Here is a 27,539-nt window from a genome sequence, read left to right on the forward strand (position 1 = left end):
TTTGGGTGGGGATTGTCCTGCTATGATACTGTGTGGGGGTTATAAAGTGCTGCTGTAACATTATTTACTGCTAGAATGGCTGGTTCTCTTATCACAGTCAGGTAATGCAATTCCACAACAACTACTGGTAAAGTTCCACAGAACAGGTTTTGTGTTATGGCATTCCTATCTTACCTTTACATTCACTCATTCAGATGTATGATATATCTATTTCAGCAACAGCTTGCTTTATATCTACTGTGGCTTAGTGCTACTTCATGCAGTTTAGTGTGTCCAAGGTCCAGGGTTCAAGACTGACAGAGATGTTTTATTTTGCTGCTGAGCAGAACAAGGGCCCTCACATGCAGGGGAACTAAGGCACTTTTAAGCAGTTTTAAGCAGGTTTGCACAGGTTTGCATGAAGCTTAGCAATACTTAGCTAAGCGCACACAAGCACACACTCGCGCAAACCCGCTAACTACTGCTTAAAAGTGTTTACTCCCGCTAACCCCCACGCTCATTTCTTTGAAAGAAAAGAAAATGGGGAGATAGGAAAGTGGTGAAAAAGGGGCACATAGAGGGAAAAACAGTAGGGAAAACAGCTCGGGATGTGCAGGATGGGTGTAGAGAAGGTCCATAGCTGCCCATTTCTTTAACAGCAACAGCTGTGCATATGCAATACATTTGGAGGGAAATATGAAATCTTCCACCCCTGAGAGAGGGTGAGGACAACAAATTATGTTGTACTGCCAATTAAATATCAGTTTATGTGTCCAGTGGACATGTGTGCAAAATGGGCAGCTATGTATGGGGCGTAATTTTTTTTTTGGGAGCAGATTGCCCTTTGTTTTTTTTTTCAGGTGAGAGTGGAATATGGAGTAGGGGAAGTAGGTATATTTGGGGAGGTAAGTTGGGGAGGTAAACAGACAAGACAAACAAGATGCATTCAGTGGCAGAATATGACACGTGGTGGGTGAACACCATTGACGGGGAAGGATGTTTGGAAACCGCAAGCCCATGAGCCCACAGTGGGCAACAGTGGAACTGAGATCCCCACTCATGGGCAGTCACCACTGCACTTTCACAGCCCAGAAGGTGACTGTACTGGGGGTTGTGTAGGAGGGGCAGGCTCACCCATGAGTCACGCCACTCATGCCTCAAGATGGCATAGAGGATCAGCGACTGAATGCTCGATCTCCTTACGCACCACAGCCCAGACAATTTGGAGGGTGATAGGTGGCCCTCCTTCAGCCACGCTTGCACAGGGGGGACAAGCCCCATCCCCTGCAGTGCTTCCACCTGAAGGTGGCACAGGGCCAATGGAGGAGGAGGTCCCGGGCTGGGCACTGGACCTACTGGTGCCAGGTGTCATCGCCAGCTGAGGCGGGACAGGTGGGTCCGCTGGGACCGGCCTTCCCATACGTTCTATGTTTAGGAGGATTTAATGACAATATGGGTTGGTAACAGCCAACAGCATTCCAAATTAGTTGTAACAGCATGCAGTAGTATTCCCATTAACCCAACACACCAGAGTTCCAACAGTTGAACAGCAAGCATAACACATGCATATATAGAACAATAGTGGACATTCCAACAGCATGCAGGATTGATTGGTGGCAACAGGCCACCAAGATTGTGGTATTTGAACAGGGCACATGCATCAAAGTAAATGCAGATATTTATAAACCAGAATATGTCCCAACAAATGTTTTGAGATTAGACATACCCATTGAGGTGTGGAATTGTATTGTTTATGCACATACAGTAGGGTGTAAAAAGATACCTCCATTAACAACTTGTATATACTTATAGTTTATACTACATTCCTATTGACTGCAGGTATATATCCCCTACATGTATTATTACACTAGGCAATGTCCGTTAAATTGTGAAATGGGTTTTGCTAGTTCTTTATATACCTGACCTGTATCTGACATACAGACTGTCCAGGATGCAGATGTTACTGCTACATATTTATATATTTTATTTATATTTATATATCTACATATCTGGATGTGTTCAGGTGACATTATCAGTTATATTTTAACAGCCCCCTACGTTTCTAGCAGCACACTGATATTTCTGGGGAACACAATAACAAGCTACAAGCTACAAGCCAGATTAACCTGTACATGCCGGCCATGAACCAACAGTTGAGGACTGTATATATGCTTATCAGCTACTGGCACTCCCTTCATCCACTTTATATGGGCCTATCCAAGTGTGGGTTGACAGCGCTTAATACAACAGTACTATTTCTATAATGCGGAGTACTACAACATATCGAAGAAAGTGACATGGAAACACTCCAGGAATTATACCTTTATTAATTACATTACACACTTTTCTAGAGGCTCTCTCATTTATTTGATATATCAGTGCATGCAGAAGACTTATTCAAGATGCATTATACCTTTATTAATGGGTTACAACACTCTTTTTCAGACTCTCTCACTTGTTTTATATAACAGTACATGCAGAGAAGTTATTCAAGACTTATTATACCTTTATTATTGGGCTACAACATTTTTTTCAGGCTCTCTCACTTATTTTATATAACAATACATGCAGAATAATTACTAACCTGCCTGGTGGCACAGCCTTAGCAGCCTATCTGCATAGGCTTGCTGATTCGCAGCACGGATACCTGCAGCTGTGAAGTAACTGAAGTGATATTGAGACATACCTATCCATAATATAGACTACGATAGCAATTCTTACATACTTCATTCCATGACTACCTACTCAGTAGTGGGGCATTTTCCATCCCACAGGCCTCCTGTATCCACTGGTTCAGTCGGTCCTCCTTGCGTCTCTTCAGGTCTGAGTAGTGGTGTCTGACCTGCTCACCAGTCCGAGGGATGCCTGTGGCACTGGTGAGATCATGAGCTAGACGGTTCCCAGCTTCCGCTTTGAATTCGGTGCCCTGGAACTGGCCCTGCAGGATTCTCTCATGATTACGGACGAGGAGCCAAACCATTACTTTTGACTCCTCAGTGCCCTAACGTTGCACTCGAAATCAAGAGCCCTCTCCAACACCGGCCATGCTGACTGCAGATGGGAGGGACAATCAGTTATGGCAAATATTCCCATCTATGGAGCTTAAATATGCCTCATTTCCCGCACTTATTTGTGATTGGCCGGTTTTGAAAAATCTCAGCTGAAAGCACACCTGCTTAGCAATGGGTAAACTGCCATTGATATGTATGTGTGTGTTGAAAGTGCATGCATATGAAAAACTGTCATGGCTTAGTGGTTTAGTACTGTGATTATGGTGCACAGTGTCCCGTGTTTGAGGCCTGTCATTGCTTTTTATTTTACTACTGGCCAGACCGGCTAGGAGGTGTGGCTGGGTTTATCCGACTTTGCTCAACTTTGCCCAACATTGCTCGAAGTTGCTCGACGTTGCCCGATGTTGCGCTAGACAACCACGCGCAAACATGTTTTGTTTGCCCTAGTTTCTGCGATACGCAGCTCCGCTCAAAGCAATTGTGCTAGTTAAAGCAGTGCTAAGCTATGAGCAATTATACTTAAATGTGCTTAATACTGGTAAACTTTGCTTAGCAGTGCTTCACATTGCTTAACATATGTTACTTATGCATTCATCAGTATGCATAACCATTTCACCTTCATATATATATATATATATATATATATATATATATATATATATATATATATAAAATATCGTTCACTACTACATAGGCCATTTCAATGCTTTTTACTAAAATTTAACAGATAAATGATGTCAGGAATTAATTTTATATACAGACTTCCTACAGAAAATAGAAAGGGGAGTGGTAGGACTCGAACCGTGAATGCCTCCTCTTTGTGCGAAGGCTCTACCACTACGCTATTGGTTTTTGGTGTCATTTGCATATAAGTTTCTTATTATCCTCTTCGATGTCTAAACTGCTAACTGTAGCTAAGCAATGGGCAAACCCCCGCAAACACGTGCAAATACATGCAGCTATATTGAAAAAAAAAATAAAAGTTTTACATTTTCTAATTGTACAGGAGTTTAGAATGTAGGGGAGTGTAGTGTTGGGTATGTACACATTTGAGCGGACTCGCTCATGTCAGTTGACATTTGCTGATTGAGGGACTTGCAGGGGCGTGGATGTTTGGACTGCTCGGCAGTCCGACATGCCCCCTGCACTCGTGCATACTTCGTGTTAGCCTTAGAGTTGAGTCAGCACACCCTCATGAATATGCATGGCGCGCTGACGTCTTACTCTTAGGCTGCAGTTTCAGTGTAAGACTAATTTAGTCTTACACAGAGGATTAGTTCATCCCAGGGCCTATCTTTTCATTTTTTAGAGCATTTCATAAGACTAGTAAACATAATTATATTGATATTGAAAAATACCATGGCTCCATCCCAACAGCAAATTTCTGTCAACTTTAGTAACTAAAGAAAAATAACTATACACCATTTTGGTATGAACACATTGTATTGGCTTTACTACAGATTTTTGTCCCCTTCTGCATCATTCTTTTTGACTTACCTAGTGCCTGTCTCTACCCCTGGGTCTACCAGCTACTCCTACTATCCCCAGTATCTCCTTTCTAAGGCTGGGGCTGATGCAGAACCTAAGGTCATCCTGGGAGGCATGATACTATTTTCACAGGGAGATTTGTTTCATTTATGACTTATGCCTTCATGTTCTCTTCTCCCCTTCCCTGTATTTACCTGTTACATCCAAGGCATACTCCTCCCTATGGTGCTAGATGAAGGCATTTGAATGCAAGGTGGGCACACCGATCCCTCCCTGCCAGTATCTGAGATGCCTGAGACATTAATCAAATTTAGGTTGCCAAGACAACACATAGGGCTTTTCCCTGTCTGCCATGGAGCTGGCTACTACACCTTCCTTCGACCATTTGTTAATTAGTTATTTTGAATACAATAAATTAAATGCTCCTCTTAAACATAGTGCTAGAAGAAATATTTATCAGCAGTCTCTGTAAATATATATAATTCTGCAACCGTTAATTCTGAATTAACTTTATTGAAACACGATGACTGACTTATCCCACTTTGCAAAATATATTTCTTCTTCAGCTGTACTTTGCTTATTTTTGTCTTAAACTTATGTGTGTAAATAAGTGCATGATAACTGAAATTAAAAGTACATTCTGTAGTGCACATCGCTATACACATAACTAACAAAGAAATTACTGCCGAATGTTGCAGACTGATGTGTGACTTACTGCAGCCATGTATAATACTTATTCTGCCACCTTTTTTTCGATTCTGTAACATAAAGTTAAACTATTTTATTGTTATATAAACTGAATATCACTCTCAAAAATCTGCATATTAATATAATGTGTCCTTAGAATTTTATATGTTAAGACCATTACTCTGTTTGTATTCGTAATGTACTGTTTCAGTGGAACCCTACACACTGGACCATTATTTTATGTTGTCTCTATTTTTATTGCATGTTTTTTCTAAGAACTCTGTATATATTAGAAGATTAATATACTTATTTTATCCTCATTGTTTTGAGCTTTTCTCCACTGGACTCCACTGAAAAGGGTCTTTTCTTGTCCATATGGACTATCCCAGTCAACAAAAATAAATACATTTTCAGGTACAGGAAATGACAACTATCACTGAAACCTAATACCTGTAATAGAAATGCCAACACCTCTTGAACTTAATATATGCCAAATCCTTGACTGTGTCAACTCAATGAATGGAAACGTCTTCAATCAATTAGTTCTTATGAAAACTGTGCTCAGCATTCTGCTCCTCAGCACCTTCTGTCACTGGCAATTGACACTCAAAGAACAACACTTTGCACACCTGTAGGACAGTTATGTATTTGTATCATAATATTCTCATATTTCCCACTGACATGATTACCACATAATTACTTTATTTCATTACATCTTATCCATGACACTGATGACTGGCAAACTACTTTTCAAGTAAAAGTGTACAATGGTCGGCATTTCTTTTCATATACTTCACCTAAAGCTAATAGCTTTGCTGACTTTATTTGAAGTATGATTTGTGGAAAATTGAAACTTGGTAAGTCACACCAGGTTATACATTTTACTTAAAAATGCCTTTCCTCTTGATATTGAGAAGCAGCAATGTTATAGCTATGTTTTTGTGAAAATGTTCTTAAAAAAGGGACTGCTGTTTTCATTTTGTATGTTTAACAGTAAATTTATTGTCTACCTTACAGATCAGTTTAATCTTGTTTTGCATACTGATATGAATGAATTCTAACAATTGATATTTTTTTTTTATTAAACTTATCAGAGTTATGATAATTAAGCTTGGGACTGGAAGGAAATGCAAGAAGCAAATTAAGAGATGCTTATAATATGTTAATAATAAATCAGAGTTAAACTTGTATGAAGGCTTGAAAATTGCTTTTCTGGATGCAATGGACACACTGAAAAAAAAAACATCTACCATTGCAGCCTTTGCTTTTCTAACATTCCCTATTTATTTCTGGGACTTAACAGGATATTGAATACTAAGGTAAAACACTCTGTCTCTGTGCCAAGAACCACATTAGATTTTGCGGCTGATGCTCCTTTCGCTATTTAATGTACACTGTGGCTGCCCTCAGAAGAGCAATTATGCTTAATATTTTTCCAGTGTAGCCTGTCACGAGTGATGACTCTCAGTCACGCCTGTTTCTGGTTTATTTATTTATTTTTCTATTTTGGTTTGGCAAGTCACAATGAAACTTCAGTTTCACAGGAAGCAGCCTGATGTACAATAATTAAAAATACACAAACAGTAAAAAGGTTTCATGATCTTGTTCTTATGCATCATATTTATCTGAAACTCTGTTGACTAATGCTGAAGCAAGATATCTTCAAATGTGTTGAAGAAAGCCTCTACCCAGAATGATAATATCTTGTGACACGCTACAACAACTAGTACTTTACATTGTCTAAAATTACTGACAGCACTAATAATGCTATACAACCATGACCTAACGAAGAAATGTCTGTTGTCTTTTCTTAATACAGGAGTGTGCTATTAAATGAATACAAATTCATTTTTTTCAGAGTTTTCCTTTCAGTAGGATTTTTTTTTTAACTACAGATTTTGTAGTTCACTACCATAGTCCTAACAATACACAATGCAGTTTCTGGCTATTAATCATTTTTGAGGGTCACCTTAATTTGTTTATTAATAGTCAGTGACTGGCTATGAAATGCAAAAGGACAAGGAATATGATTTAATGGTTTGTCTGAGGTGAAACTGGCATGCATATATGGTGGGGAGATGTAACAATGAGTGGATATGACAGTCACTGGCAATGCAGTCTATTGGTGATGTGAAACTGATTTGTGAAACATTATTGCCTGATTTAACCTCTTTTGGTAGTAATAGTTTTAATAAAGAACACTGTGAGATATTGCCATCAGAACATGCACTCCAGTTTAAGAACCAGGCTTTCCTTTCATTTTGCATTTAGTGATTATGGACTAAATAATACTGACAAAGCCTCAAAGTAAGGTTTCAAAAACAATGAAATCCGTCTATAAGCTTTCTATATGAATCTAATATAATATAGCAAATGTGACAGACAGCGGAGATGCTATTTAATTAGTACAGAGTTTCACTGCAGTTTTGCTGCACTGTCATCATTTCAATGAAACGCTTTTCCTTCCCTTAGTAGAGAATTACATTTGATACAACATTTATGGACCCTATATAATCATAATGCTAATTAGGCACCCCTGAATGAACGTGGGATTCATTCTACGTTATCAAAGCCTCAGCATGCTTACAAAATTTATATCATTCTCAGTCCAACTACTACTACTTCTGAACCTTACTTATATCCACTACCTTACCCAGACCAACTCCACAAATCACACACCATTACTTCACTCAACCAGCTCACTCCCTTCAACTCACTTACACTCATTTGTCTCAATCTCCCCTGGACTGTATACCATTACCATCCATCTATTTTTTCACAACAACCTAAGCTCTACTTATAAACTCTTTAGCCACTCTCTAACCTCCAATATCCACACAAACCTGACAATATACAACATACAAACAAGGCAATCCAAATACCTCATCAGCATAATCCAACACCTAACAACCATACTTCTATCTGGAGATATACACCCTAACCCAGGCCCAAACACCACTTCCCCTACATCTAAATCCATCCTATTAGCTTCTCTAAATGCCCAAAGGATAGCTAACAAAATCCCCAACCTCCATGCCTGGCTTCTCCACAACAAACCTGACATCTCAGCTACTTCTGAAACCTGGTTAAACCTCATATAAAAGATACTGAAATAGTACCACCAAACTACTCTATCATCAGAAAAGACAGGGCCCACAAAAAGGGTGGTGGGATAGCTCTACTCTACTCATCCACCCTATCCATTACTCCCTATAACAAACCCATTCCTCACTTCTCCAATGCAGAATTAGTACTAGCTCTATTTCAATTAAATAAACACAAACACATTTGCATAGCCTCACTTTATATCCCCCTGGAGACAATATCTCAGTACATGAGGATATCCTATCTTGGCTTTCTACCAGTATCAGTAATGAAACTATTATCATGGGAGACACAAATATTAATTGGTCTTCCATTCATTCCCCTACACACCCCCTAAACATCAACATATACAAGTACTCTCAGCTCATCAACCTCACTACCAGGCCCTCTAAAGACTTCTCCAGTAGCAGTACCCTAGACTGGATCTTAGTCTCTCACCCCCGCTACTACCCTGATAGTGGAACTCTTCCTGATTCCCTTGATGACCACCTTCCTATTTTCACCAGACGCCTTCCATCTCCATTACAAGTAACTTATAACTACATCAGCACTCGCTACCTTAAAAACTTCAACCCAATAACCTTCTCAGACTCCCTAAAATCAATAAATTGGAACCCCCTAAAAACCCTACCCCTTGATAATGCTGTTGCACACTTCAGTACAACTTTCCTAAAACTGCTGGATAGTTTTGCCCCCATAAAAACCAAAAGAATAAGAAACAATACCGCTAAAATGCTTATCACAGCAGATCGACAGAATTACTTCTCCTTACTCCTCCTTACTTCTCCTTACTCCAAAACAACCACACAACCAATCCTCAAAAATTCTGGAATGGCATCACTACCCTCCTAAAACCTGGCTCAGCAGAAAACCCAAGCCCAGACCCAAATGCACTAGATATAGATCTGGCTACCCAATTCAACTCTTTTTTCATAGACTCTATTTCCAAACTAACCTCATCCTTCTCTAATAACACCTCACCCCCTACTTCTGCACTCCCCCCCTCTTGTCACCTCCTTCATCTCCAGTCTCTCAACTCCCACCATTCTCCATAAAACCCATTCCTACTTCTGCCTTAAGAAAACTCCTGCAAAAGCTAAAACCATGCACCAATGCCCCCGATAACATTCCCTCATCCTTCCTCAGCATAGCTGCCGAAGCCATTGCCTTCCGCATCAGCATCCTAATCAGTCGCTCTATCCAAGAAGGTCTTCTACCCAAACTCTGGAAAAGGGCTTTCAACATTCCCCTGCACAAAGGAGGCAATAATAACAATATTACTAATTTTCGTCCCATCACCATCCTCTCTCCTATATCAAAACACCTATAGAAATGTATCCATCTTCAACTCCTTCCCTATCTCTTAGATAATAACTTACTAACTTCCACACAGCGCGGATTCAGACCCGGTCACAGCACCATGACTGCTCCCCTTTCCTTCCTGGAAACTGTAAATAAAGCTAGAGATTCTGGCTCTACTGTATCTACCCTCTTTCTTGACCTCTCTGAGGCCTTTGATACTATCTCTCACAACCTTCTCCTAACTAAACTATCTAACCTAAACCTATCCCCTTCCTCTCTCAATTGGTTCCCCAGCTATCTCTCCAACAGGCAACAAGCTGTCAAGTGGGAAAAAGCCATCTCCTCTTTCCTTAACACACCCACTGGTGTCCCCCAAGGTTCAATTTTGGGTCCTCTCCTCTTCAATATATTCATAAATGATTTCTTCCACTCAATTCCTCATGCTAAACTTATTCAATATGCAGATGATTCTACAATTATCTGTGCAGCCACATCCATCCCCACTCTCTTAAAACTGACTCAAGATGCCTTCTGTACCACAGAACAGTGGATGAAGGACAATCATCTAGCACTCAATGCATCAAAAACCAAACTTATGGTATTTACCCCCCTCAAAAACCAACACCATTGATAGAAAACTATTCTCCATCACTAGCCAGAATAACAAATCTCTTGAACTGGTATCTGAAACCAAACTACTAGGAGTCCAGATTGATGACCAGCTTAAATTCAATAGCCACCTACAACTAAACATAAAAAAAAACACCAAAAACTTAGCATGCTCTACTGACGCAATCGATTCCTCACTACATCTACTAAGCTCACTCTCGCTACTACATTTCTCATCCCTTCCATCCTTTATGGTGTCCCTCTCCTAACAAACCTACAATCATCTCTCAAAACAAAACTGTCCTCTTGTTATAATAAAATTGCCATATTTTCCACTATCCACAAATCATCTACCCATCACTGTGCATCTCTCCACAAACTTAACTGGCTAGAGCTTCCCAACTATCTCTCCTATACTCAGCTCACTTTTGCTCACAAACTAATTTTTCATCCCACCCTCTGTCCCTCTCTCAGCTCTACCTTTAAAATGCACCTGCCACAAAGACTCCTAAGATCTAATAACCAAAACCTAATAGAGCTGTACAAACCCCTTCACTCTCCAGGACAAAACCTCCTGTCCTTTGCCCTGGCACGCCTATGGAACTCCCTTCCTCCCTCCATCCGTATCACCACCAACCTGCCTGCTCTTAAAATAATCAATGCACTCACATCTAACATCCTCATGGGAATGCTCCTGCTCCCACCCCTCATAGCCTATTCTCCACTTCCTACAGGCAACTATATCATATATTACCAGACACCAAATAATAAGCCAACTGTAATGACATCTTATAATTCTCTAATCCTACTATTCCACTCAAGAAACTATATATTTACTACAGCAATGCTTTGTTTTTCTACAAAATTTAACCTAAAAATTTTTATTGCACCTGCTTAAATCTTGGTTTTCTACAAAATGAAACATAAAATTGCATTGTAACTGCTTAATCTTTGTTTTGTCTTGAACCCACAAATGACTGAAATTGTAAACTGCTGTAATATTTTTGTTACCACTGTTTTAAAGCTTTGTCTTTAACCTACAAATGATTGAAATTGTAAACTGCTGTAATCTTTTTGTAACCTTTGTTTTGGAGCTTTTCTCCCCAGGACTCCATTGAAAATGGGTTCTTATTGGCCCAATGGACTATCCTGGTAAACCAACTGCAAATAAATAAAAATAAATAAAAATTCAGAAAGTCTGCATTGCATGCAGTCTGAGAGGTCACCATTTGGGATAAAACTTGCAAATGAAACTTGCTTTTTAAATACAGCTGCGCCATAATGTCAAGAATCTAGAACTTCATCAGCTGAAGCATTTATGAAAAGAAGTACAGGTTTTTAACTGGTGGACCAGTTAGGAGTCTGGGCCTGTTAGGCTGAACCATTCTGACATATGGCAGAGCTATGAGAAATAACACTGAAGAATGAATTAAGTGACAATGTTAAAACCTCTCCTACAGTAGAAGAAATGTACTATGACACTGGCATTGACCACACACTGGTTTACTTATGATGTGCATTGAAAACCTGAAAAGGAATGTTAAATGTTGACAACATTATGAGCAAATTGCCAATAAATTAGACATGGTCTTATAGCTGTGTAGTGTGGTCATAATTTGTGATACTCAAATTAGGGACCAACCTCATGAGCTATAAATTAAGGTTGAATAGCTAGTCTATGAAATGTTTTCCATGACTCAGTTGGAGGGATACACGTATTATATTAAAAGCCGATACATTAAAAACAGGAAAAAGTTACTAGCAAGCATAAAACATGAGACAAAGGCTGAAGCTCTGATGTGCAGGAACACTTTGTGGTCAAAAGTGTTCGAGAAGCACCACCTTTGGCTATAGTCTCAAGAATTATGGTACTAATACTGTCTAACTCTATCCATTCTGGGATATCAGGGGCACTGTAAAATATTCTTTCGGGATGCCATTAACACTACATGATGTAAGGCCTTTAAACATTATTTTAAAAATCAGGAAGGATAGCATTACTCAATGTACAAGGTTAGGACATATGTTGAACCTCTTACTACTTTTTAGTACTGATGAAGGAATCCCAATACAAAGCTTTGACAGTGTTGTATAATTTTTGTAGTCAGTTCTGGAGCAGTGAGCACTTGTACTCATTTCAGCAAGGATGCAATAATGATGAAGATTATCAGACTAAGACATGTGACAGTTCAAGCAGGAATAATATAATATAATATAATATAATATAATATAATATAATATAATATAATATAATATATATGTATATGAGTAAGAATGTGTGTGTGTGTGTGTGTGTGTGTGTGTGTGTGTGTGTGTGTGTGTGTGTGTGTGTGTGTGTGTGTGTGTGTGTGTGTGTGCTTGCATGCATGATCATGTATAAAGTGTCCCAACATACCACAATATATTTTATTTATGTAGCTTCTCTGCACCCCTGGCTGAATCTGGAAATGAACTACTGCAATGTGTCATGCAACCACTTTAGCAAAGGTAGCCAGTGAAGCAGTAATTTTGCACATTCTCTACAACACATTACACAATATAGGTAATAAATGGGTTAAACAAAATGCACACATTTGTGATTGGAGTCCTGCCTTTATTGAATGGTCTACTTACCAGATAATGGTATGTATTAGCAAGACAAACTAATGGAGTAGTCAAAAAATGGTGTCTGAAAAATACATGTAAAGGGAACAGAATAGTTGTTATCAAAATAACAAAGTCCAAAGACCTGTGTCCAAACCTCTGACCTTTTGAAATTATATTGCAAATTCATGTGCAGTAGTAAGGTACACCACAAAAGTTGTTCTGAAAATGTGTGAATACACATACACATGTAAAGTTAAAAATAGTGATGAGGACCATAAAATGAACATTGAAAAATGACACAAAACAGGTAGGTATTGAAAACTACCACCCAGTGTATGAATCAGTGCAAGATTATAGTGAAGCAAGGAATCTGTTAAATGAACATATCATATAACCACAGTTATATGGCATTATTAGCACACGATAATGATGGCTGTCACCATTTCACAAGTTAGATCATCATAGGTGTGAATCTCTGCTGCCTAATTCACAGGATCAAACTTGTATATTAACTAATGACATCAAAGATGAAGTATAACACTTTTTGCACATTTGAAGGAATGACATCAGCAGTGTGTGCAAATGAATATGGTTATAGTTAAAACTGAGTAAAAGACTCAGGGGATGCAAACCCTTCACCCATGAAAGTGTCACAGGCAAGTAATATTTGTTACCACAGATCTGCTAAGTCACTAAAGGGTTGCCACCAGTCTCGCTATCAGCAAGGCACTCACGTTTTGGGTCTAATGATCCCAACATCCACTTCAGAAATCAGAGGGAAACAAAAAGTACTGCTTTTGCTGAATGTTTGAATTGCCAAGAAAAAACTGCATGGACTTAACTACTTTTTCTCACCAATTATGAATTTCATTTGTGATGTCATCAACTCGGACCTTCAGGGAGAGCTGTCCCCTGTCAGGTATAAGTAGTGAATATAGTTCAGAGATTGGCTGAAATTTGTGTAGGGAGGCGGCGTCGGGCTGGCAATTCAACACCATAAAACTCCACTGCCAATCATGATCGGACAGGTGATCCACTGTGGCGACCTCTAACTGGGAAAAGCCGAAAGAAGAAGAAGGAAGACTGAAACTCAAATGCATGTGATTATTTAGTGATGTCAGTCCTTAGTGATTTATCAGCAAATCACAAATCCTATAAGGAACAGACCAAAAATATGAGAAAAATCTGGGCATTCTGCAAAAATCTAGAGAGCAGAGAGGTATGACCATGAGTAGCAATTTAAAAAAGACACAGAGAGAAGGATCTGTTTTTTTAAGCCAGTTAGCATGCAAGCCTGAAAGTCAAAAAGGAGGACAGCCAGCAAACCGGCAAGCAAGCATGGAAGGAAGCCAGCTTACCAGTGAGGCAGGAAACTAGTAAGGTGGCCAGCTAGCCAGCCAGTATATTAATGGCAAGTAAGCAAGGAGACTAGCAAGACAGCCACCTAGCAAGCAGGCCAGTAAGACATCAAAATGGCCTGCTACCATAAAGGCCAGTAGGTCAGCCAGCAAGGAGGCCACTTGGGTCAACAGCAAGACAGCCAGTAAGGTGGATAGCTTGACAGCCAGGTGCCCAGCATGGTGTACAGCCAGCTAGGAGGTCAGCCAGCCAACCTGCCAGGAGACCAGCAAAGTGGCCAGCTAGCCAGGTGGTCAGCCAGCCTGAATGACAGTAAGGTGGCTAGACAGCTAGGAGGCCACTACAGTAGCCAGCAAGCTAGCTAGGTGTTCAACAAGGTGATCATCAAGCCAACCATTCCAGAGAGAAGGACACTAACCTACTCAGAGAGAAGGACACTAACTGGCCTAGATGTAGGGAAGCTAGACAGCTAACCATTGGAGGTGGTAAGGACAGTGGAAAGCCAGTCATGTAAAGACTGTGGTTGTCCTATTCTGCTTTGTAGTGGAAAATAGAGTAAGCATTTTAGTTTTGGAAATTTTAAAGATGGGAATGCATTCTATTTATTTATTTTTTATTCTCTTTCTTACAGCTGTGTTCAGAGGTAAATAGGGTGTGTTGTACATTTCCTATAGATTTTATACAGGCTGTTTTGGGATGATTTACAAGAACTATTTTTTAAAGGTAAAATAGTGTGTGTGTGTGTGTGTGTGTGTGTGTGTGTGTGTGTGTGTGTGTGTGTGCGTGCGTGCGTGCGTGTGTGTGTGTGTGTGTGTGTGTGTGTGTGCGTGTGTGTGTGTGTGTGTGTGTATATATACAGTGGATATAAAAAGTGTACACACTTCTGTTAAAATGCCAGGTATTTGTGATATAAAAAAATGAGATCACAATAAATAATTTCAAAACTTTTTCCACCTTTAATGTGACCTATAACCTGCACAATTCAACTGAAAAATAAACAGATCTTTTAGAGGAAAAATATAAAAAATAAAAAATGTACAATAAGCTGGTTGCATAAGTGTGCACATCCTTAAACAAAAACTTTGTTGAAGCACCTTTTGATTTAATTACAACATTCACTCTTCTTGGGTAGGAGTCTATCAGCATGGCATATCTTGACTTGGCAATATTTGCACACTCTTCCTTGCAAAAGCACTCCAAATCTGTCAGAGTGCAAGGGCATCTCTTGTACACAGCCCTTTTCAGGTCACCCCAAAGAATTTTTATTGGATTTAGGTCTGGGCTCTGGATAAGCTATTGCAAAACTTTAATTTTCTTTCGGTGAAGCCATTCTTTTGATGATTTGGATGTATGTTTGGGGTCATAATCATGTTGAAAGATAAAATTCCTCTTCATCTTCAGCTTTCTAGCAGACGCCTGAATGTTTTGGGTCAAAAGTGACTGGTATTTGGAATTGTTCATAATTTCTCCACCTTGACTAAAGCCCCAGTTCCAACTGAAGAAAAGCAACCCCAAAACATGATACTGCCACCAATATGCTTCACTGTGGGGATGGTGTTCTTTTGGTGATGTGAAGTGTTGTTTTTGCACCAAACATACCTTTTGGAATTGTGGCCAAATAGTTCAACCTTGGTCTCATCAGACTTAAGACATTTTCCCACATGCTTTTGGAGACTTGATCTATTGTTTTACAAATTTTAGCCAGGTTGGGATGTTTTTCTGTGTAAGAAAAGGCAACCCTATCCTGTAGTCCAGACATATGGAGAATACGGGAGACTTTTGTCACATGAAGTAGGCAACCAGTACTTGCCAGAAATACCTGTAGCTCCTTCAGTATTACTGTAGGTCACTTGGCAGCCTCCCTGACCAGTTTTTTTCTTGTATTTTCATCAGTTTTAGAGGGATATCCAGTTCTTTGCAACGTCACTTTTCTCCCATATTTTTACCACTTTTTAATGACTGTCTTCACTGTGTTCCATGGTATATCCAATGTTGTGGGAATATTTTTGTACCCTTCTACTGACTGATACCTTTCAACAATGAGATCCCTTTGATGCTTTGTAAGCTCTCTGTGAACCATGGCTTTTGCTGTAGCAGGCAACTGAGTAAATGTCAGGGAAATCCTACTAGAACAGCTGAACTTTATTTGGAGTTAATCAGAGTCTCTTTAATTGATGGCAGGTGTGTACTCAAGAAGACCGAATGCTGTAATTAAATCAAAAGGTGCGTCAACAAAGTATTAGTTTAAGGGTGTGCACACTTCTGCAACCAGCTTATTGTATGATTTTTATTTTTTATATTTTTTCCCAGAACTGATTTGTTTGTTTTTCAATTAAAATCTACAGGTTATAGGTCACATTAATGGTGGGAAAAGTTTTGAAATGATTTATTGTGGTCTCATTTTTTTAAATCCTAAAAACCTATATATATGGGGTGGCCACGGTGATGCAGCGGTTAGCGTTGTCACCTTACAGCAAGAGGTTCTCCGGTTCGATTCTCTGCTGGGGTGCCCTCTATGCAGAAAATGCATATCCTCCCTGTGGTTGCGTGGGTTTTCTGCAGGTGCTCTGGTTTCCTCCCACATCCCAAAGACATGCTGTAGGTGGACTGGACACTCTAAATTGGCCCTAGGCATGAGTGCGTGCATGTGTGTGCCTCCTTTTGAAGGTTGGGCACCAGACTGGCAACTCAACACCATAAAACTCCACTTCCAATCATGAGCAGACAGGTGATCTGCAGTGGTGACCCCTAACCGAGAAAAGCCGAAAGAAGAAAAAAAAAAAATATATATATATATATATATATATATATATATATATATATATATATATATATATATATGTATTTATGATTCCATTAGGGGGCAAGCCTCCCTGCACACCCCGCATAAATTAAATATACCAACTCAAAGATTGCACTACAGTGGGAAAAATTTAATTGCCTAACCCTACTCTATTACGATCACCATAAAGAATGTACACATAATATCTATATCACTTACCTGTATGGCCTAAAAAATACATACAGAGTGGCAAAATAAACACTTTATAAATAGTATAAATTCCTACACCATATAAATAATAACTATAGAAATAAAAACTACAACATCTCATAGTGATACCACAAGATAAACAGAACAAACTATAACATTTATACGATTAATGATACACTATTACATATTATAGATTTTAGATATTATGAAATTTGATATTATGGGTTTTAGATATTATGAATTTTAGATGTTATGATCTCAATGTTATGAGCTAAGATGTTACGGGATTTAGATGTTTTGAAGTGTAACATATATATATATATATATATATATATATATATATATATATATATATATATATTAGATATAGATATATAAATATATTGATGTATATCTGTATATATATATATATATATATATATATATATATATATATATTTATATCTATATATATATATATATATATATATAGTTCACTTTCAGAAGGTCGAACAGCTGAATTCTCAAAATGTATATGGCCGAAGCCATATGCTCGAATTTCAGAAGCTCGACCTTCTGAAAGGGAAAGAAAAAAAAGCAAGAAAGAACAAGTGTTTCACCCCCCCCACATCCACCACTACTTATTTATTCTAACTCCGAGGTCACACTACAGAGCAGAAAGGGAAACCTCCCATTCTGCGCTGTATGACGATCCCTATTCAGAAGGTCGAGCTTCTGAAATTTCGAGCATATGGTCTCGACCATATGATTTTCAAGATTTTAGCCGTTCGACCTTCTGAAGGGGAACCATATATATATATATATATATATATATATATATATATATATATATATATATATATATCTATGTGTATATATATATATATATATATATATATATATCAAATCGGGTCTATATTAGATAACTGAATGTTATCTTTAGCAAATGCTCACATGAGCAAAAATGCCGGTAATCGAACTTGTTTTGTGAGGACTGAGCCCCCCCCACACCCCCCGCTAGCTATATATTCCAATATCCCACTCCTCACTGTACCACGACCCCGCAAGCACCCTTTTGATTCCCAGCATTTTCGCTCAAGTGAGCATTCACTAAAGATAACATTCGGTTATCTAATATAGTCCCATATAATCTGTATACATATATATATATATATATATATATATATATATATATATATATATATATATATATACGTATATCTGTATGGGTGTAGGACACCCGATCAAATGAACACAATGCTGGCAGCTAGGAGATCGACGCAAAAACATTGAGTTAACAAATAATGACATTTTCTGCACATGCTTCAGGGATCTCCTGGTTGTCAGCATTGTGTCCATTTGACCAATATATACAAGTGTGTTTGTATGTGTGTGTGTGTGTGTGTGTGTGTGTGTGTGTGTGTGTGTGTGTGTGTGTGTGTGTGTGTGTGTGTGTATGTGTGTGTGTATGTGTATACATACATATATATATATATATATATATATATGTGTGTGTGTGTGTGTATGTGTGTGTGTGTGTGTGTGTGTGTGTGTGTGTGTGTGTGTGTGTGTGTATTTTGGGGGCCTATGTTCAAAAGCGTGTTTCTCTGGAATGTCTAGGCTGTCACATGCTTGGCTACACCCTCCACCCATGACCCCACCCCATGATGTCATATAGTAGCCACACCCCTTGTGCTCCACTTTGGATCAGTGAAAAGGTGGCAACTTTAAGTCAATATTGCATGTCACAATCGTTCTACATGCTAATACAATGAACACCTAACTGGATTTGAACCATTGCATGCTTAACTCACATTATCCTGACTTATGTAGTAACTACTGAAGCCACAGAACTACTTACACATCGTTGTCAGAAAGCTCACATTTGAAGGGAGTAAATCTTAATGAGAATTAATTTGCATCAGGAGTACAATGAACCATGGAAAATGTTAGAGTTGAAATTATAAATGTCTTCTCATGCTTCTACCAGTATTTTTTTTTTCTAACAAATGAGCCTAACCTCCTTTGCAAGACAATTATCACATATTTATATATATATACATATATACATATATACATATATAAATATGCATAAGTATTACCAAAGGCATTTTTCTTCAGTTTTTGCCATAGAATATCAACTGATGTTTACTACTCCTCAGCTTTGAATAGCAAAGCTTCTGCTAACTGTAGCAAAAGATGCAAAAAGTAAATAATAAACTGCACATGATTAAAAGAGAGTAGAGCACTTAGGGGACCAAAACCCTCTACCTGCCAACTACCAGTAGACTTTCTCACATAAGAACCATTCACTCAGTCATTCTTACATGTCAGCTATGGTTGTTTATACACTGGCAGAATGCACCCTCCACTAAAGTCAAACTGCTGCCTGCCTAAGTCACATTTTCCTGACTTATGAGCTAACTTCTGATGCCACATAAAAAGCTATGCAAGAATTGTCATAAATCACACATTTTAGGGAATGCCATCACTAGTGTGTGGGAATTAGTACAGCCATGTTTAACTAAGAGTACAATGCTTGAGGGAATAAAAACCCTCCACCTGTGAAAGTTTAAAAGCCAAGTAGAATTTTTTACATCACATCTGTTCACTAAGCCATTATTGTAAGCAATTGCCTTTTTTCACACTTACGGAATGCAGGCCACAGTGGATTTGAACTGCTGCCTGCCTAACTCACACTATTTTGACTTGTTCACCAGTTACTGATGCCACAGAAGTAATACAACACTTGTGGATTATAAGCCTCCACTTGTGAAAAATGTCACAACCAATAGACATTTCTCACATCACATCTATTCACTAAACCACAGCACAAATTATACAGCATTTATCAGACAGTACAATTTTGGATGGAGTGTATGAGCAATATTAAACACAAACCACAATGGATCATCACTCTCCACATACTTGACTAACAAATTGTTACTTTTAAAATAATTAATGTATTCATGCTTATATCAGTAGTTGGTTATGTTGGTTATTGAGGCTAAATCATTTGCATGATAGCATATCATTGGTGCAGAAGAGGGATTTTCTTCACTTTTGCTATAGGATGTTTATTGTAATTTGCCATTTCATAAATATGAATAACAATGCCCCTGATTCCAAGTAGTGTACAATGGTAAATGTAGAAACACTCATTTGTTTTAGTGTTACAACTCTGTTGTCAGTGTGCATGATGTGATAAATATGTTGCTTCCAATATACTGTAGTAGGAAATATATATTTGTGTGTCTCAGAGTAATGCAGAGTACATGGTAGGGGGAATGGAAATCATGAAGGAATAAATTATATGTTCCAGATCAATGTTCATCAAGAGAAAACAAAGAGGAACTTGTACTGACATATGTCTGACAAACCATAAATGAAGGTAATACTCATAAAGGAAGTTAAAAAGGTGTGAAAATAGAATGGTGATGGGTGACAGGGGCATAAGTAACACACTGGATTGTAACCCGTGTGTCTCTGAGCGATTAGCTCCATATCAGTGCAGTATGCAGTGTTTCAAGTAAGTCTGTGTTTGTGTGTTGATCACTGAGAAATAGCATTTAAGTGTATAACATTTGCAAACTGATATCAAGGCATAAACACAAATGATGTCACTATTGCTGTCATTGATATCAGTATGTAAATATGGTTTTAAGTTTACCTGTTCAATGGCAAAGGATTTCAGGATGGGAAGAAAAACGTAAGATAAGACCACCCTTAGTGACATACAACACAGCATTGACTGCACAGGAATGGACTCCTCATATAATTTATACTTTGAGCCATGAAAGCATATACAAATAACAGACACAACTGACATTATTCTCATTCTGTCAGAATCACGTACTGAAGCACAATGTTGCCAAAATCATTTGCATGACAGATGGCAAAGTGTTGGCACATGCATACATTTTTCTTCATTTTTGCCATAGGATGAGAAGTGCCATTTCCCTCTGCTCATTGGATACTTCAATAAACATGAAAAAAATGAAAAAATACTTAAAGAAATGGATGGCTAAGCCATTTGTGGCCATGATTGTCTTGAGTTTATATATATTTTGAACAGATTCTACTGTATATTAGAAAAGGAAGGATACCACAGAGAGGTGAAGGTGAAGAAAACAGATGGTGGCACAGTTGCTGGAACAGTAAAATAAGAACATTGCAGTTATATACGTCTTATGATTTCAATGTAGCTATAATAAATATCTGTCTGACAGGTAGGCCCACTAGACACAATGAATCTTTTCAGGAATGATTCTAGTGCAATTTCTGGTTAAGCAACTTGCTCAAGATCACACAGTAGTCAACTATGGACTGAGGGAATCAAACTCTGTGCACATAAATTACTGTTTACAACATTATACCTCTGTGCTGACTGTACTGTAGGGTGAGCAACATGGCAAACCTCAGTCCCTGTTTTTTCCCATGAACCATATTATGGTCAATAGCAACTAAAACTTTTTAATGGTTAGGGCTAACATGGGCATTGTTGACAACCTTGGATGCACCGACTGTGGAACACACACACCTCAAAATAATGGAAGACAGTTCCAGACTGTGAAGAAAACGTGTGACATCTTACCCTCATTGGCTTACAACCATGGACTTGTTTCACTGGGATGGACTATTCATGTATATGTTGAAACATCAAAGCACTTTCTGAGAAATTAATCATATTACTTTGATTATGTCAGATTTGCTTAACATGCTCTTGTGCTAAGCCCTAGTGTATAACTGATTGCAGCAGATGAGTACATTGATAGATTGTTTTTATTTCTAAGCCAATCATTGCCATGTTTGAGGTGTGTTCATCTATTTTTGACCAGATTAAAAGTGGAAAATGGGATGACAAGACCTTGATGAAAATAGGGAGCAATCAATGGGTAGGATGCTAGGTGAGTAATGTAGAAATGAGCAGGATGGAGGTGGGATAGAACAATGTCTCTCAACTTCATGACAAACAAATGCTTATAGATAGATAGTTAGATAGATAGATAGATAGATAGATAGATAGATAGATAGATAGACAGATAGATAGACAGATAGATAGACAGATCAAACAAATGCTTATAGATAGATAGATAGTTAGATAGACAGATAGATAGATAGATAGATAGATAGATAGATAGATAGATAGATAGATAGACATATATTTGTCAAACTTTGGGGATGAATAAAGTGTACACATAGTGTGAAAATATTTTTTTCCTCTGGCATACAGAAGCAAATCACTTGTGTAATACACACACACACTGACAAAGTGGACAGCTATGCATGGGACATTATTTTTGGTGGGACAGGTGTCCCAATTTTTCTATTTCTGAGAGAGAAGAAAGTTGGGGAGGAAGTTAGCTATGATAGAGCTAGGTATGAGTGGGAGATTAAGTTGGAGGACATGACAGACATAACTAATAGGGGTGGTACTACACACAGGAGGAAGGGGGAACACAGGATATGATGTTAGGATGAAGTGCAACAATGTGATGTATACCAGCCACCTTAGACACAGTGGTAAATCACTTCTCACCCTTGTAGCTGCCTCCAGTGGGGCATATCTCAGTAACTGAAGGCAGTGCTGGGTAGAGGAGTGCCACATCCAGATGTTTGAGCCTACTTTCCATCTGGCTGAAGTGGTAGAATCTGTCCCACAATGTCTGTCAGCTCCTGACAGGTGGTATAGTTGCCACTTCCACTGGTACTGCTCCTGGTGGGTACCGATTCACAATAGCCCAGTACAGGTGGTGCAGGTAGACCAGGATGAGTGGACACATCTCTGGTGGTTTGTGCAGTAGTGCCAGGACTTGAAAAAATGACAGTGTAGTATCCTCAAGACCTGGAAACATTGGTACAATGGGACTGGGCCAGGATCTTGGGGGAGGATGGCATCCCTGTTGTAAAAGGAAGTAATAGTTCACAAAAATCACAAAAGCTGATAGATCACAAAAAAGCCATAAATATGTTAGGGTGGACTACTGAGGATAAGAAAGAAATTATGTATTGTTACTATTATGCAAAAAGACTAGAATTTCCAGACAGAAGATATACAAAAAGATTAAGAGTGAAATTAGAGGAAAGAAAAATACTTGCACAAGAAAAAACTGTCAAAAGCTTTAATTGCAGACTGGTGTTCATTAATACAACATATTTATGAAAACACATTATATAGACCAAGAAACCTTGATCCATTTGAGAAGTGTAAAAATGTAAAGAACAAAATCTAGAGATTTTTGAAAGGTATAAAAAAAGAAATATGGACATGGGAAAGAAAGAGAGATCTGATATGGTACAATACTTACATAAAGGGGAAAGCCAAATTAATCAAAACAAAAAAGCAGCCCTAAAGATATTAAAATAGAAATGCAGACACATGCATCGAGATATGGGAAATGTCACTATACAAAAAAACAAACAAAAAAAAAAATCACAGAGAGGGACTGTAGAACAGAATATCAGTAAAGTAGAAGTTAAAACATAAGTTATGGAATACCTGCAAAGTGAAGGATTTAGTGTAGAAAGTCTAACACAGGTTATATCACAGAATGATGGAATACCCCAAGCAAGGGCCAACAGGAAGAGCAGGAGACAGCTGAAGAGTAAATATGGACATGGCGAAGAAAAAGAGATTTAATATGGTGCAATATTTATGCAAAACAGAAAGCAAAACTAATCAATGCACCAAAGATATTACAGGGAAAGGCAGCTGGATATCGAAAATTTGACTATACAAAAATAAAAAAACAAGAGTAAAAGTAGAAAAGAGGATTAGTAATAGAGAAGTTAAAGAAATAGAAACTGAGATTCTGGATTACCTGTGAAGTGAAGGATTTAGTGTAGAAAATCTAACTTTGATAATACTGCAGCAGGATCCCCAAATTAAGGAGAAACCAGTAGAGCTGGAAATGTCTGCTCAGTTGTCATATGAAGATACTTTGAAGCCTCCATAGGAGACCAGTACCAAAGTTCAGATGAATTTGCACATCAAGGGAAGGAACAAGAAACGGTTCCGACTCTGATGCGGTTAATGTTGTAGAGTGATAGGCCAGTGAATTCCCATATGAAAGAGAAACAGATGACACAAGATGAAACTGAAAAGAAGGTGGCGCAGGAAGATGCTCTGGAACATTCTGTAGAATGCCCACAGGAAATGGAGAGCAAAGAATGTGCCCTCAATTTAGAAGACAATTATCTAAGAGAAAAGTTGCTTGATTTAATAGAGATCAACAGATATAGTAAGATCAATGAAATAATTAATGAAAGAAACAGACTACAGAAAGTCAGTAAAACCTCAAAAGTTAAAAGTTAGATAAAACAAATGAACACAGTAATTTGGAAATTCATATAATATAACAGACGTAAATAGGATATATTACTGTGCTGCTAAATTAATAACAGATAAAGTCATACCAAAAAAAACACATGGCATTATGGGAAAGCAAGGGGAGAAATCAAATGCCATCATGGAAGTATTCAAAAGAAAAAACTATAAAGCAATTAAGACAAGAAGTACCACTGTTAGAAGAGTATAGAAGAGAGAACCAATCAACAAATATACTCAGAAAGCTTCACATGGTAAAAGCAATGCACAGTATCAGAGCAGAACAGGATCTATTGTGCACTATTGCAAATAATAAACTAAAAATATCAGCACAGGGAGAAAAACACAGAAGATATGAAGATAAATATTAAAGAAAAGTACAAAATAAGTAATTTATTGATGACCCAAAAACATTTTATAGAGAATTGGGAAACAAGGCAAAAGGAATTGCAACTCCACCAAAAAAAAAGAAGTCATAGATACATTTTAGAGAAATATCTATTAAGACACTGAGGAATATAACAAAGATGCTGAATAGACAGAAGAATTAAAAGAAAGACTAAGAAGTTCAAATGTACAGGATATGAAATGGGATGAATAATTGTCAGAGAAATTGAAATAAAGTTAAGAAAAGCTATTAAAGTATGTATTTAAATGCCTTGCATCAGGTGATTTTAATTCTGATGAAGCTTTGTATTGGCAAAGTGAAAGCGCGCTTAACTTGAATTGTTTTTTGTGGTCTGACCTTTTGTAACTGTTGTTCAAAGAGTTTTTAACGGTCTTTGGATTAAACTATTGTTTTTCCCATTACGGATTCCTTGCTGCGTTCATTGCCTTGGATTTTGGTTTTATTGGTTTTTGCTTCTTTTTGTGGTTCTTGGTGGATTATCGCAGAAATCATTAGCAATGACACAGTCGACCTTCAGATCATGGACCCTACCCAGTTTATTTTTATTAAAGACAGGTCAGGTCTATTGACACTGGAAGACTGCTTTGAGATGGTCACCAAGGCAATGGATATGGACAAAATGGTGCATACTGCCTACCTTGACCTAGCTAAGGCATTTGATACAATACCCCACTCAGGCATTGCAAACAAACTCATGGAATTAGGCATAAATCCCTATATAACTCACTGGATAGCCAGTTGGTTTACAGACTGGACCCATGAAATTACGAATGGAGGAACCTTCTCAACAAAGAAGCTGTTCAACAGTGGAGTCTCCTAGGGATCTGTGCTGTGTCCACTCCTCTTTGGCATTTATTTTTCGGACGTCAAGGCCAATGCAAAGGGCCTCTGACTTTCAAAGTATGCAGATGACTGCAGTCTAGGAGCAATCATAGCAATCCCCTAAGATACTAACAATTTACAGGAAGGTCTAGCACAGACAAATGACTGATGCCAAAGACACAGCTTAAAACTCAATGCCAAGAAATGCATAACAGTACATTTTTGAAAGTTGACCACCCAGGGCAAATACTTCATTGATAAAGCACCCCTAATATTTGACACAGGAGTCAGGGATTCAGGGACCCATGCAGATAGCAACCTGGCTTTTGACCAACATGTGTCGAAGGTTGTAAGAAAATCATTCTGTGTCACTCAACTTATAAGTAAAGGCATGACATCTAGGTCCAGGAAAGTCGTTGTGCCACTGTACTCAAATAGCATCAGTCCCATTATTGAGTATAATGACCCTTTCTGTATGTAGCTGACCAGGCACATGCAGCAAATGGAACCTACACAGAGGTTCATCACAAAAAGAATACAGGGTGTAAACACAATGTCCTATGCAAATTGACTAAAAACCTTATCTCTATACGGTGTTTTCTGAAGACTGCTGAGAGGCAATTTATGCATGGCATACAAGACATTCTTGGATCACAATCTGATGACCATTTGCATATTCACAACAGCACCAGAACTACTAGATTTAGGAATTTAAATTTTGCCCATTACTTAAATGGGATATGTTTTAGGGACAGGTATGTATCTCACAGAAGCCTCATTCTCTGGAATAGGCTTCCCATCCATGTGAGGCAGAGCCTTTTCCTAAGCCTATTAAAGGGCAAACTGGACTAGTGGATGGGGAATCGTAAATTTATCCTTGGTCTGATACCTATATCTCTGAAGGTCGGAGGCAGGCATTAAATCATGCCCAGCATACACCCTTTAAAATAACCTCTAAAGCACAATAGCTTTTGGGATACATTTGAGTTACAAGGCTCCAGTGATAATTAGCCTAATATACAGATACGAACCTATGAACTTTGGAGACATACACTTCCCCATTTTATTCTTAGCAAATGAGACTCCAAGATAACATAAAAAAACTTGTGAAAATTAAAAAAAAGTTTTCTGTCCTACAAATCAATAGCCTTCAGCAATTTAAACATTTCTGAAAATAAATTGCACAAATGTCAAATAAAATTAAAATATATACCAATGCCACACACATCTAACAATAAGTCAGTGCAAACAGCTACTTTAAGTAACTTTGCAGTCATATTCCATAAGCATCATTCAGAATATGTTCACACAGTAAGTCATGGCTCATGGCACTTTGGACATGAAGAAAGAATGCAGGCAATAGGCAAAAATGAATAAATAAAAAACAGCACTGATGATTATACAAGATATATATATATATATATATATATATATGCATTTGTATATATATATATATATATATATATATATATATATATATATATATATACATATATATATATATATATATATATATATATATTACATAAGCATGGTAAATATGCATTAGTACAGTACTGAACAAGTAAGGAGCACATAATTTGATGTATAACTTTACCACATAAATAATTATCTAGAAATGCACACCAGTGCACACTAAAAAAAAAAAGTCATCATAATATGGATAATTTGCTTGAGTATACTGAATACCTCTGCTGCCACTGCATGTAATGTAAAAGTAGGTAACTTACTGTAATATCATGGTTAGAACCACCACTAAATTTGTTGCAACAATGTTATTTTGCAACTTCTGAAGAGATAACTTTGTTTAATGCATAGTTTGAAGACAGCAGTATCACTAGGCAGTAACTGTGTCAGGGGATGCCATGGAAGGGCAGGCACTAG

This window comes from Protopterus annectens, chromosome 10.part0 (genome assembly GCF_019279795.1).
Source record: "Protopterus annectens isolate FY-2018-M chromosome 10.part0, PAN1.0, whole genome shotgun sequence".
Classification (NCBI taxonomy): Eukaryota; Metazoa; Chordata; order Ceratodontiformes; family Protopteridae; genus Protopterus; species Protopterus annectens.